Source organism: Ranitomeya variabilis, chromosome 6, assembly GCF_051348905.1.
Source record: "Ranitomeya variabilis isolate aRanVar5 chromosome 6, aRanVar5.hap1, whole genome shotgun sequence".
Lineage (NCBI taxonomy): Eukaryota > Metazoa > Chordata > Amphibia > Anura > Dendrobatidae > Ranitomeya > Ranitomeya variabilis.
In genome coordinates this window covers 190094997-190108920 of record NC_135237.1, presented here as the reverse complement: position 1 = coordinate 190108920, position 13924 = coordinate 190094997, and the positions used below count along the sequence as shown (strand labels likewise).

The 13924-nt window shown below is 44.9% G+C and overlaps 1 protein-coding gene across 2 annotated transcripts in view; it reads left to right on the top strand.

Annotated features, from left to right (window-relative positions):
• Positions 1-13924, top strand: part of LOC143782177 (leucine-rich repeat flightless-interacting protein 2-like) — a 157422-nt gene that overhangs the window by 43531 nt on the left and 99967 nt on the right. The gene's annotated exons all lie outside the window — the stretch shown is intronic.

The following is a 13924-nucleotide window of genomic DNA, read 5'->3' as shown; positions in this document are numbered from 1 at the left end:
TGATGGCTCTCTAAGAATAGTAAAGGCCGCCTAATGGCCCTATAAAAATAGGCTTTGAGACTTTCAGAGTCCCTCCTTCGTAAATGAATCAGGATTTGTCTGATGATGTGTCACACATCACATGGCCAGATAAGGTAGTAAAATGTTAAACTGACATTACCCAGTGAATGCATTTGTCTTGGTCATTTACTTAGCCTTATATACAAGTCACTAGATGGTGGCCCGATTCTAACGCATCGGGTATTCTAGAATATGTATGTCCACGTAGTATATTGCCCAGCCACGTAGTATATTGCCCAGCCACGTAGTATATTGCCCAGCCACGTAGTATATTGCCCAGCCACGTAGTATATTGCCCAGTTACATTGTATATTGCCCAGTGACGTAGTATACAGCACAGAGCCACATAGTATATTGCCCAGTGACGTAGTATATTGCCCAGTGACGTAGTATGCAGCACAGAGCCACGTAGTATATTGCACAGCCCATGTAGTATATTGCCCAGCTATGTAGTATATTGCCCAGCCATGTATGACACAGGTTAAAAAAATAAAAAATAAACATATACTCACCTTCCACAGGCGCGTTGTAGCTCTGTCGCCTATGTGGGGTGCAGGCAGCAGCTTCCGGTCCCAGGGTGTGATGATGTCGCGGTCACTTGACCGTGTCGCGGTCACATGACCGTGAAGTCACGGCAGGTCCTTGTCGCGCAGGACCTGTGATGACGTCGCGGTCACATGACCGTGTAGCGGTCACATGACCGTGACGTCATGGCAGGTCCTTCTGCCAGACCATCCTTGGCACCGGAACGTGCGCTTGCATCGCGAGGAGCGGGAAAGGCGGCGTAGGTGAGTATATAATCATTTTTTATTTTTTTTATTATTTTTAACATTAGATGTTTTTACTATTGACGCTGCATAGGCTGCGTCAATAGTAAAAAACTTGGTCACACAGGGTTAATAGCAGCGGTAACGGAGTGCGTTACCCGCGGCATAACGCGGTCCGTTACCGCCGGCATTGACCCTGTGTGAGCGGTGACCGGAGGGGTATATGCGGGCGCCGGGCAGTGAGTGCGGGGAGTAAGGAGCGGCCATTTTCTTCCGGACTGTGCGCGTCGCTGTGTTATACTATTGTAGGAACTCAAGGATTCTGATAGCATGGGGCAATGAACAGACAGAGACGGGTTTCTTTAGTGCAAATAGTGTATTTGTACAACAGCAATAACACCCAAAACAATACACTGATAACCCACAGTGTCCTAGAATGAAACGAGTCCTTGAAATATATACAGTAAATCGGTTCTTAAGGCAGAGTCCTCAGCAAGGTGAGTGTGACAGGTGACGTGGTGCAGATCCAAACACTGTCAGCACAGAAAGAGTCAAATCCATGTATGAAGTAAACACAGGGAAGTCCAGAACAAGTCCACAAGTTCATCCCAGGTGTGGCATGAACACGGGTAAGTCCAGAAACTAGTTCTCAAGTTGATCCCAAATGTGGCATAAACACGGGTAAGTTCAGAAACAGGTTCACATTAAAGTATTATACTGGTGTTGTTTCCAACAGCTCCCACCGGGGGGAGTAAATGAAGGATTAAGTAGCAACACACAGTCCCGAAACAAGTCCTGAAACAAAGTTCCAAAAACACAGTTCTTACCAGAAGGAGTGAACCGAGGGTTAAGTTCCAAGTCAGCAGACTAATGATAACCTAGAGAGTGTAGCTTACAAATGCAGGAAATGTCCAGAGCCAAAGGTAGAGACACACTCAGAACCAGCAGCTGAGCTGAAGGAGAACAGAATCAGAATACTCCAGCAAAGAGGCTGACACCTGACCCGGGTTTTAAACAAACGAACAGGAAGTAGGGCAGACAAAAACAGCAAACTCCATCTTAACAAAGGGCAAAATCATTCACAAGGTGACTTAGAAAACCCGGAATACTGACACGCTGATTGGTCGTGGGCATTTTGCCACGACCAATCAGCGACTTGGATTCCATGACAGACAGAGGCCGCGACCAATGAATATCCGTGACAGACAGAAGGACAGAAAGACGGAAGTGACCCTTAGGCCATGTGCACACGTTCAGTATTTTTCGCATTTTTTTCGCGTTTTTTCGCTATAAAAACGTGATAAAAACGCGAAAAAAACGCTAACATATGCCTCCTATTATTTTAAGTGTATTCCGCATTTTTTGTGCAAATGTAGCCTTTTTTTCCGCGAAAAAATCGCATCGCGGAAAAAAAAGCAACATGTTCATTAAAATGCGGAATTGCAGGGGATTCCGCACACCTAGGAGTGCATTGATCTGCTTACTTCCCGCACGGGGCTGTGCACACCATGCGGGAAGTAAGCAGATCTTGTGCGGTTGGTACCCAGGGTGGAGGAGAGGAGACTCTCCTCCACGGACTGGGCACCATATAAGTGGTCAAAAAATAAGAATTAAAATAAAAAACAGTCCTATACTCACCCTCGATGTCTTCCCGCCTCCACTGCACGCTGCCGTTCGGTTCCTGTAGCTGATGTGTGGCGAAAGACCTGCCGATGACGTCACTGTCCTGTGATTGGTCGTGAGCGGTCATGTGACCGCTCACGTGACCGTGACGTCACGGAAGGTCCTGTGCGCACAGACCAGCTATAGGAAGAGGAGCCGGACGCCGGTGAGGAGATGTCTGGGTGAGTATAAGCATTTTTTTTTTTTTTATTATTATTTTTAAACATTCTATCTTTTACTATAGATGCTGCATAAGCTGCATCTATAGTAAAAAGTTGGTCACACTTGTCAAACGCTATGTTTGACAAGTGTGACCAACCTGTCAGTCAGTTTTCCAAGCGATGCTACAGATCGCTTGGAAAACTTTAGCATTCTGCAAGCTAATTACGCTTGCAGAATGCTAAAAAAACGCGAAAAAAACGGAAAAAAAACGCAAAAAAAAAAAATGCGGATTTCTTGCAGAAAATTTCCGGTTTTCTTCAGGAAATTTCTGCAAGAAATCCTGAACGTGTGCACATACCCTTAGACAATTATATAGTAGATTAGCCTGGAAAGGATGTTCCTTAACATATTTCCCAGGAAAATCCATTTTGTTTTTGTATGTTTTATTGTGAGTCTGTAAAAGTGGCGCAAGACTCTGACAACATTGTTCACAGCAGTGACCTGGGAGTCAGAAATGTTTCCAGGGGTCTTCTCTATGCTGTTCCCATTTCATTTGAGCACTGTTCCCATCGATTTTCGCAATTTCTAGTCCCTCTAAGGACCCCCGGGGAGGCCGTGATAAAAATGCTCGAGCTTCCCTTAGACTTACATTGGGCTTGTTGCTCGGGTCGAGCACCCAAGTATTCCATATTACTCAACCCGAGCAACAAGCACCTGAGCATTTTAGTGCTCGTCCATCACTACTTGTCGCTCTTCACAAGGATAAACACTACCCCTTGGATTCCTATCTCTACTATAAATCCTTTCATGACACTTTACCTCTGTAAATGCTTGAGATGTTCAATTAGTATCTAACAGATTAGCCCTTAGATTACACTTTGCCTAATTTATAACATATCTTATTAGGGAAATCTGTTTCTTTTTCCTACTGGAATGATTTTTCACTGACATTTTCAATTCATAAACAAGATCTGTCTTCAGTGAATACCGACTCGCCCATTACTGAGAAAGGAGACTACAGTTGGTGCTCATAAAGTTCTATGGAGAGAGGAACAGAGGAGAGGCTGGATAAAGATACAGACATACTGCTGTGAGGTCTCCACACAGTATAAAAAATCATTCAGAGTTGCATCCACAAAAGTGGGATTATTTTGTCTTACTTGTCATGTGTATGCAGTTCATTTACAATCCATTTTTACAGCAGTATCTAATAGTAATTAACAAGACCATTTACAGTTTCCAATTTTACAGCACTCACATGACATAATAATGTAACATGATTGTGGCATACACAGTACTCGGAGTGTAGCATCTCAAGAGGAAAGTCTGCTTTTTCTTTACTAGACACAATAGGGACATTGAAAGGGTTGTCCAATAGTGGACAACCTTTTAAATTTACAGCAGAGCAGACCACCAGAACAGTGCCACTGGAGATGCAAGAAGTACAATAAATAATTATTATTTTGCGACTTTAGGACAATCATTCCCCTTGGCACAAATTTCCAAAACTTTTTAAACACCTCAAAAATATAAAATAATATAATAATATAACATAACCCTCTTAAAGAGGCAACACTAGGACTATGAAGGCATTTGGAGTCAGCGCCACAAAAGAAGCACATGGTTGGTGGCAAGGTATAACCAAGGTCTAATGAGGCATTCAGAGTAGTGGTTGAAAAGACACCAAAATGGGACAGCGAGACACAACAATTGGTCAATCAGAACTCCTGACCCACCGTCCGACTTAACTGTCAACTCTTTTTACCTTCTGACCCACTGCATGCTTACCCTCACTGACTCTTTTCGATGCCTGCTCAACTATCACATGCTTGTCCTCAATTAACATTTTTGATGCCTTCTAAGGGTATGTGCACACGTTGCGGATTCCATTGACCAGGCATTGTAGGGAGGTCATACAGGCATGTGGAGGCCACACACACTACTGAGCATCATTTCCTTGTCTTGAGGCATTTCCACTGAAGTTGGATCAGCCTGTAACTTCATTTTCCACTTTGATTTTGAACATCATTCCAACTTCAGACCTCCATGGGATATTAGTTGTGATTTAAGTTGATAATTTTTAGGTTTTATTGTTCTCAACACATTCCACTATGTAATGAATAAAGATTTACAACTGGAATATTTCATTCAGTGATATCTAGGATGTGGGATTTTAGTGTTCCCTTTATTTTTTTGTAGCAGTGTAGTTTCCAGTGTCAGCTGAGTTTCCAAAGCCGAGTTTGTGTCCTAGGTCATAGGTCTTCCAGCAGGACAATGACCCCAAACATACTTTAAGAAGCACCCAGATATGGATGCAACTTATGCACATATGTGAGATGTGTCTGAGGGATGTGAGCACGGATCTCCGTACAAGCAATGGCAGATAGTGCTACTTGCTATCCTTTCCTCCCTGTTGTGATTTGGTTCGTGGGCTCCCCCGGTGGTCTCTTGTGGTACTGGTGTCCTGCAAGCTTTGCCTTCTCAGTTCACCTGTTCCTATCAGGATGTGGGAGTATCCTATTTAACCTTGCTCCTCAGTCATTCTAATGCTGGCCATCAATGTATCCAGAGTGATTCTGTTGCATGTTCCTGCTCCCAGTTTTCTGCTCAGCTAAGTTGGACACTTTAGTCCTTAAGTCTATTTTTGTATGTTTTGTCCAGTTTGCACTTATGTGAATCTCTGCAGCTGGAAGCTCTTGTTGGGCTGAAATTACCACTCCAGTGGCATGAGTTGTCACATGAGTTAAGGTAATTTCAGGATGGTGTTTTGAAGGGTTTTGCAGCTGACCGCGAAGTCCTCTGTTGTATCTTCCTGCTATTTAGTTAGCGGGCCTCTCTGTGCTAAATCTGCTTTCATACTACGTGTGTCTTTTCATCTGCTCTCACCGTTATTATATGTGGGGGGCTGCTATCTCCTGTGGGGACATTCTCTGGAGGCAAGCCAGGACTGTGTTTTCTTCTACCAGGGGTAGTTAGTTCTCCGGCTGGCGCGCGGCATCTAGAGACAACGCAGGAATGCCCCCTGGCTACTTCTAGTGTGGTGTGTAGGTTTAGCATCGCGGTCAGCTCTAGTTTCCATCACCCGAGAGCTTGTCCGTTTATTCTATGCTTCTGATGTTTCCTTGCCATTGGAAACCATAACAGTATGGCCAGCCAAAATGTTTAATCTATAGGCTGAAGCAGGAGAGAAAAGGAACTGTGTGAAACCTTTTTTTTTTTTTTTTTCCTTCCTCTGAAGTTGCACTCCAGCTCTAATTGCAGTCTCCTGTTTTCCTCTCCTCTTAACCCCTGAATGGCTCAGACTTTATCTGTTGAAATATGGATCCCCAGAGTCTGGCTACCAATTTGAATAATCTTGCCTCTAAAGTTCAGAATATACAAGATTTTTTGTTACATGCTCCTCGGTCTGAACCTAAAATTCCTATACCGGAGTTTTTTTCTGGAGATCGATCTTGTTTTCTAAATTTTAAATACAATTGTAAATTGTTTCTTTCGCTGAGATCTCATTCTGCTGGAGATCCTGCCCAGCAAGTAAAGATTGTTATTTCTTTACTGCGGGGTGACCCCCAAAATTGGGCATTTTCATTGGCACCAGGGAATCCTGCGTTGCTCAATGTGGATGCGTTTTTTCTGGCTTTGGGGTTGCTTTATGAGGAACCAAATTTGGAGATTCAGGCTGAGAAAGCCCTAATAGCCCTCTCTCAGGGGCAAGATGAAGCCGAAATATATTGCCAAAAATTTCGAAAATGGTCTGTGCTTACTCAGTGGAATGAGTGCGCTCTGGCGGCAATTTTCAGAGAAGGTCTCTCTGATGCTGTAAAAGACGTCATGGTGGGGTTTCCTGCGCCTACTGGTCTGAATGAGTCCATGACAATGGCAATTCAGATTGATCGGCGTTTACGGGAACGCAAACCTGTGCACCAGTTGGCGGTGTCTTCTGAAGAGGCACCACAGAGTATGCAATGTGATAGCTTTCTGTCCAGAAGCGAACGACAGATTTATAGGCGCAAAAATCATTTGTGCTTCTATTGTGGAAATTCTACTCATGTTATATCAGCATGCTCTAAACGAACAAAGAAAGTTGATAAATCCTCTGCTATTGGCACTTTGCAGTCCAAGTTTATTTTGTCTGTAACTCTAATTTGTTCGTTATCTTCTATTGTTGCGGATGCGTATGTGGATTCTGGCGCCGCTTTGAGTCTTATGGATTGGTCCTTTGCCAGGCGCTGTGGGTTTGATCTAGAGCCTCTGGAAGTTCCTATACCTTTAAAGGGTATTGATTCTACACCATTGGCTAGTAATAAACCACAATACTGGACACAAGTGACTATGCGTATGACTCCAGACCATCAAGAGGTGATTCGCTTCCTTGTACTGTATAATCTACATGATGTGTTGGTGCTGGGATTGCCATGGTTGCAAACTCATAATCCAGTCCTTGACTGGAAAACAATGTCTGTACTAAGCTGGGGATGTCAGGGAAATCATGGGGACACATCTTTGGTCTCCATTGCTTCATCTATTCCCTCTGAAATTCCTGAGTTTTTGTCTGATTATCGTGAGGTTTTTGAGGAATCTACTCTTAATTCTCTTCCTCCTCACAGAGATTGCGATTGCGCCATAGATTTGATCCCTGGCAGTAAATTTCCTAAGGGTCGTCTATTCAATCTGTCTGTACCTGAACATGCTGCCATGCGAGAGTATATTAGGGAGTCCTTGGAAAAGGGACATATTCGTCCTTCTTCGTCTCCTCTTGGAGCGGGGTTCTTTTTCGTAGCTAAAAGCGATGGTTCTTTGAGACCTTGTATTGATTATAGACTTTTGAATAAGATCACAGTCAAGTATCAGTATCCTTTGCCATTGCTGACAGATTTATTTGCTCGCATTGAGGGGGCGAAGTGGTTCTCTAAGATTGATCTTCGCGGTGCGTATAATTTGGTGCGAATTAAGCAGGGGGATGAGTGGAAAACCGCATTTAATACGCCCGAGGGCCATTTTGAGTATTTGGTGATGCCTTTTGGTCTGTCAAATGCCCCTTCAGTCTTTCAGTCTTTTATGCACAATATTTTCCGTGAATATCTGGATAAATTTATGATTGTGTATTTGGACGATATCTTGATTTTTTCGGATGACTGGGAATCTCATGTTCAACAAGTTAGGAGGGTTTTTCAGGTTTTGCGGACCAATTCTCTGTTTGTTAAAGGTTCAAAGTGTGTTTTTGGGGTTCAGAAGATTTCTTTTTTGGGGTACATTTTTTCCCCCTCTTCTATGGAGATGGATCCTGTGAAGGTTCGGGCTATTTGTGACTGGACGCAACCGACTTCTCTTAAGGGCCTTCAGAAATTTTTGGGCTTTGCTAACTTTTATCGTCGATTCATAACTGGTTTTTCTAGCGTTGTCAGGCCTTTGACTGATTTGACTAAGAAGGGTGCTGATGTTGCAGATTGGTCTCCTGCTGCTGTGGAGGCCTTTCGGGAGCTTAAGCGCCGTTTTTCTTCTGCTCCGGTGTTGTGCCAGCCTGATGTTTCTCTTCCTTTTCAGGTGGAAGTTGATGCTTCCGAGATCGGAGCGGGGGCGGTTTTGTCGCAGAAAAGTTCGGATTGTTCAGTGATGAGACCTTGTGCGTTCTTTTCTCGAAAATTTTCGCCCGCCGAGCGAAATTATGACGTCGGTAATCGGGAGCTTTTGGCGATGAAGTGGGCATTCGAGGAGTGGCGTCATTGGCTTGAGGGTGCTAAACATCAGGTGGTGGTCTTGACTGATCACAAAAATTTGATTTATCTTGAGTCGGCCAGACGTCTGAATCCTAGACAGGCGCGCTGGTCGTTGTTTTTCTCCCGGTTTAATTTTGTGGTTTCGTATCTGCCAGGTACTAAGAATGTGAAGGCGGATGCCCTTTCTAGGAGTTTTGAACCTGATTCCCCTGATGATTCTAAACCTACGGGTATACTTAAGGATGGGGTGATATTGTCTGCTGTCTTCCCAGACCTGCGACGTGCTTTACAAGAGTTTCAGGCGGATCGGCCTGATCGTTGTCCGCCTGGTAGATTGTTTGTGCCGGATGAGTGGACCAATAGAGTCATCTCGGAGGTTCATTCTTCTGCGTTGGCAGGTCATCCGGGAATTTTTGGTACCAGAGATTTCGTGGCTAGGTCCTTCTGGTGGCCTTCCCTGTCTCGGGACGTGCGTACTTTTGTGCAGTCTTGCGATGTTTGTGCTCGGGCCAAGCCTTGTTGTTCTCAGGCTAGTGGGTTGTTGTTGCCCTTGCCTGTTCCTAAGAGGCCTTGGACACACATCTCTATGGATTTTATTTCTGATCTCCCTGTTTCTCAGAAGATGTCCGTCATTTGGGTGGTGTGTGACCGCTTTTCTAAGATGGTTCATTTGGTGCCCTTGCCCAAGCTGCCTTCCTCATCTGAGTTGGTGCCCCTATTTTTTCAGAATGTTGTTCGGCTGCATGGTATTCCGGAGAATATCGTTTCCGACAGGGGATCCCAGTTTGTGTCCAGATTTTGGCGGGCGTTTTGTGCCAGGATGGGCATTGATTTGTCTTTTTCGTCTGCATTTCATCCCCAGACAAATGGCCAGATGGAACGTACTAATCAGACCTTGGAGACTTATTTGAGGTGTTTCGTGTCTGCTGATCAGGATGACTGGGTCTCCTTTTTGCCGTTGGCTGAGTTTGCCCTTAATAATCGGGTCAGTTCTGCCACTTTGGTCTCCCCTTTCTTTTGCAATTCAGGGTTCCATTCTCGTTTTTCATCTGGTCAGGTGGAGTCTTCGGATTGTCCTGGAGTGGATACCATGGTGGATAGGTTGCATCGTATTTGGGGGCAGGTGGTGGACAATTTGGAGTTGTCCCAGGAGAGGACTCAACGTTTTGCTAATCGCCATCGTCGTGTTGGTCCTCGTCTTCGTGTTGGGGACTTGGTGTGGTTGTCCTCCCGTTTTGTCCCTATGAGGGTCTCTTCTCCTAAGTTTAAGCCTCGGTTCATCGGTCCTTATAAGATTTTGGAAATTCTTAACCCTGTGTCTTTTCGTTTGGACCTCCCAGCATCCTTTGCTATCCATAATGTCTTCCATCGCTCGTTGTTGCGGAGGTATGAGGTACCACTTGTGCCTTCTGTTGAGCCTCCTGCTCCTGTGCTGGTTGAGGGTGAATTGGAGTACGTGGTGGAGAAAATCTTGGACTCCCGTGTTTCCAGACGGAGACTTCAATATCTGGTGAAATGGAAGGGCTACGGTCAAGAGGATAATTCTTGGGTTACAGCTTCTGATGTTCATGCTTCTGATTTGGTCCGTGCCTTTCATAGGGCTCATCCAGATCGCCCTGGTGGTTCTTGTGAGGGTCCGGTGCCCCCTCCTTAAGGGGGGGGGTACTGTTGTGATTCGGTTCGTGGGCTCCCCCGGTGGTCTCTTGTGGTACTGGTGTCCTGCAAGCTTTGCCTTCTCAGTTCACCTGTTCCTATCAGGATGTGGGAGTATCCTATTTAACCTTGCTCCTCAGTCATTCTAATGCTGGCCATCAATGTATCCAGAGTGATTCTGTTGCATGTTCCTGCTCCCAGTTTTCTGCTCAGCAAAGTTGGACACTTTAGTCCTTAAGTCTATTTTTGTATGTTTTGTCCAGTTTGCACTTATGTGAATCTCTGCAGCTGGAAGCTCTTGTTGGGCTGAAATTACCACTCCAGTGGCATGAGTTGTCACATGAGTTAAGGTAATTTCAGGATGGTGTTTTGAAGGGTTTTGCAGCTGACCGCGAAGTCCTCTGTTGTATCTTCCTGCTATTTAGTTAGCGGGCCTCTCTGTGCTAAATCTGCTTTCATACTACGTGTGTCTTTTCATCTGCTCTCACCGTTATTATATGTGGGGGGCTGCTATCTCCTGTGGGGACATTCTCTGGAGGCAAGCCAGGACTGTGTTTTCTTCTACCAGGGGTAGTTAGTTCTCCGGCTGGCACGCGGCATCTAGAGACAACGCAGGAATGCCCCCTGGCTGCTTCTAGTGTGGTGTGTAGGTTTAGCATCGCGGTCAGCTCTAGTTTCCATCACCCGAGAGCTTGTCCGTTTATTCTATGCTTCTGATGTTTCCTTGCCATTGGAAACCATAACACCTCCCATGCTTGACCAACTGCGTGTTGGAAATCCAGGAAGGATGCAGTGATGAACTTTAGCCTATTTTATTCACAGTACCTTGGTGAGATGAGGTAAGATGTCAGGGAAGATGAAGATGAGGTAGAATAAGCAGGATGGAGGATAGCAAATTACAACAAAGTATTATCATTTATCATCTATATGTGATAAATGAATGAATTAAGATATATAACATCAGGCAAATGTCCCTGTTATAGCTGAAAGCATCTTTAACTGATTAGCTGAACAGCACACCAGATCTAAATCCCATTGAACACCTTTGGAGAGATCTTAAAATTGCTGGTTGGAAAAAGGCACCTTTCAAATATGAGAGACCTGCAGGGCCGGACTGGCCATAGGGCATTTCTGGCAAATGCCAGAAGGGCCGGTCCCTGCAGTGGGCCGCTCGATCTGTCGCTCCCTTCATGCTGTCAGCTGGCGTTCTGTTCTTTGCAGCCAGCACACTAGGCAGCATCAGCTTGCCTTGTGCACAGGATCGCGCTGCACTTCTAAAATCACTGTGGCCACCACGCTAGACAGGATGAAGTTGTTGGCCGCAGTCTGATGGTCTGAACCCCAGCTGTCATGAGGTAACATAGACGCAGGGGGAGGGGGAGAGGCACGCTCTGCTCTTCTGTGCTGCTGGGACCCTGCCACTTACTGCAGCCTGGAGTCAGGAGTCAGGACATCAGACGCCCACTTCCTCCTGTCCAGCCAGGCGGCAGGAACAGAAAGCATTTACGAGCTGCTGATAACCTTACCCTGAGTGCATGGAGCAGAAGCACAGAAAGCCCGGAATTGTACCTGGAGGCAAGCTCTAATAGAATTAAGAAAAAAAAGCTGTGTCCACTCTTCTTCCATGGCACTAGCTCAAAAAATCACCACTCCTGTGGTGAACTATACTCCCAGCATGCCATAGGACCTGCTGTACATGCTGGGAGTTATAGTTCTCAAAAGCAGGGAAAAGGCTATGTGCACACGTAGTTTTGATGGCTGCAGATTTTTCCGCAGCGGATTTCAGAAATCCGCAGGTAAAAGGCACTGCGTTTTACCTGCGGATTTATCGCAGTTTTTATGCGGATTTTGTGCGGATTCCACCTGCGGATTCCTATTATGGAGCAGGTGTAAACCGCTGCGGAAACCGCATTAAGAATTGACATGCTGCGGAATGTAAACTGCAGGGTTTCCGCTTGTTTTTTTTCCGCAGCATGTGCACTGCGAATTGCGTTTTCCATAGGTTTACATTGTACCGTAAACGCATGGAAAGCTGCTACGGACCCGCAGCGTCAAAACCGCTGCGGATCCGCAGCAAAATCCGCAACGTGTGCACATAGCCTAATAGTCAACCATGGGACATACAGTAGATGGCACCTATGGGATCTTAAAGGAAATCTGATGGCTGAGGGTATGTTTCCACTTGGCGTATTTGCTGTGGATTTGATGCAGTGTCCTATCCACAGCAACCAGATGTTACGCACAGTGGATAGGATTTTATGAAATCCCATCTCCACTAAGCGTGCCCTGACACCTCCGCGACGTCATCCCAGGTCCTTCGCACACAGCATCCCACGGAACGGAAGGCGCCACGTGCACCACTGAGAGGCGGGAGGACTCCGGAGGCCATCAGAAGGTAAGTATATCAATATTTTTTATTTTAATTCTCTTTTTTTTTTTTTTTACAGGGATATGGTGCCCAGTTCGTGGAGGAGGAGAGTCTCCTCTCCTCCACCCCAGGTACCAACCTCATATGATCCGCTTACTTCCCGCATGGTGGACATAGCCCAATGCGGGAAGTAAGCGGATCAATGCATTCCTATGTGTGCGGAATCCCCGTAATTCCGCAAAATAATGAACATGCTGCGTTTTTTTCTGGAATGATTTTCCGCTACGGAAAAAAATACAGCATGTGCACAAAAATTGCGGAATGCATTCTAAAAATAGGATGCTTAATGTGAGTTTTTTTTCACGTTTTCATAGCGAAAAAACATGAAAAAAGTGAAAAATCCTGAACGTGTGCACTTAGCCTTAGTGTGTTACCACCATACGACAAGTGGGCCTATGTACCTTCAAATGCCAGGGCTGAATTTTTGTCCCAGTCCGGCCCTGGAGACCTGTAGTAGTTTTCAAAAGAAGAGTGGTCCAAAATTCCGATTGAGAGGTGTAAGAAGCTTGTTGATTGTTATAGTTTGCAGATATTGATTCCAAAGGCTGTGCAAACAAATATTAAGTTTAGAGTGCCAACAATTTGATCCGGCCCATTTTTGGAGTTTTCTGTGAAATTATGTCAAATTTGCCTTTTTTTCTCAGTTTTTTTTGTGTTGTTCCAATACACACAAAGGAAATAAACGTGTGAATAACAAAACATGTGGAATTGCAATTCATTTTCGGGAACAATTTCAAGGGTGCCATCACTTTCGGCCATGACGGTATGTCACCATATGACGGTAATATTGGTATTTGTCTTTGTGTAGATTTATTTTCAGTTAAAGTCCGATCATCTGCTGAGGTTCCCCAATACCCACTTTTATGGTGCGCAACTGTAGTTGTAATCAGGTTTAGCGGCCAACTCAGATGTTTCGTCCCCCTGAGCTGAACCCCTAGCTATGCCTCTGAGAGCTCATCTTACATTTTCCAAAATGGAAATTAAGGCTGCATAGTGATTTCTTTTTTAAGTAGTAAGCACAGATTTTTCCTAAACAGTTTTCATTAATCCTCACCAATATGTATGCATTTGCATTTCACACTTGTCAAATGAGTCGTCTGAAGCAATGTGACAATTAGCTGATGAGCACCAGTCTAGATTCTCTGAACCTATATTTGGTTATATTGTACATTTCTACTGTAGCGGGAGTGTATGGCCGTCCATGTAATACTGAATCTCAAAGACTCAGATCTGCCAGCTGCTCCCCACCCTGTAGAGCATATAGACAGATAATCTCTTTAAAGGAAAATAGTTTTTTGCCACTTAATCTGAGATCAGCATTGTATAGGGACAGTGACCCTGATTCCAGTGATGTATCACTTCCTGGGCTGCTTTCTGTAGTTTTGATAAAATCACTGTTTTATCAGCAGGAGATTATCACTAGCAACAAATAGCCCAGTAAGTGACATATCACTGTAATAAGGTTCTCTGTCCCTTCA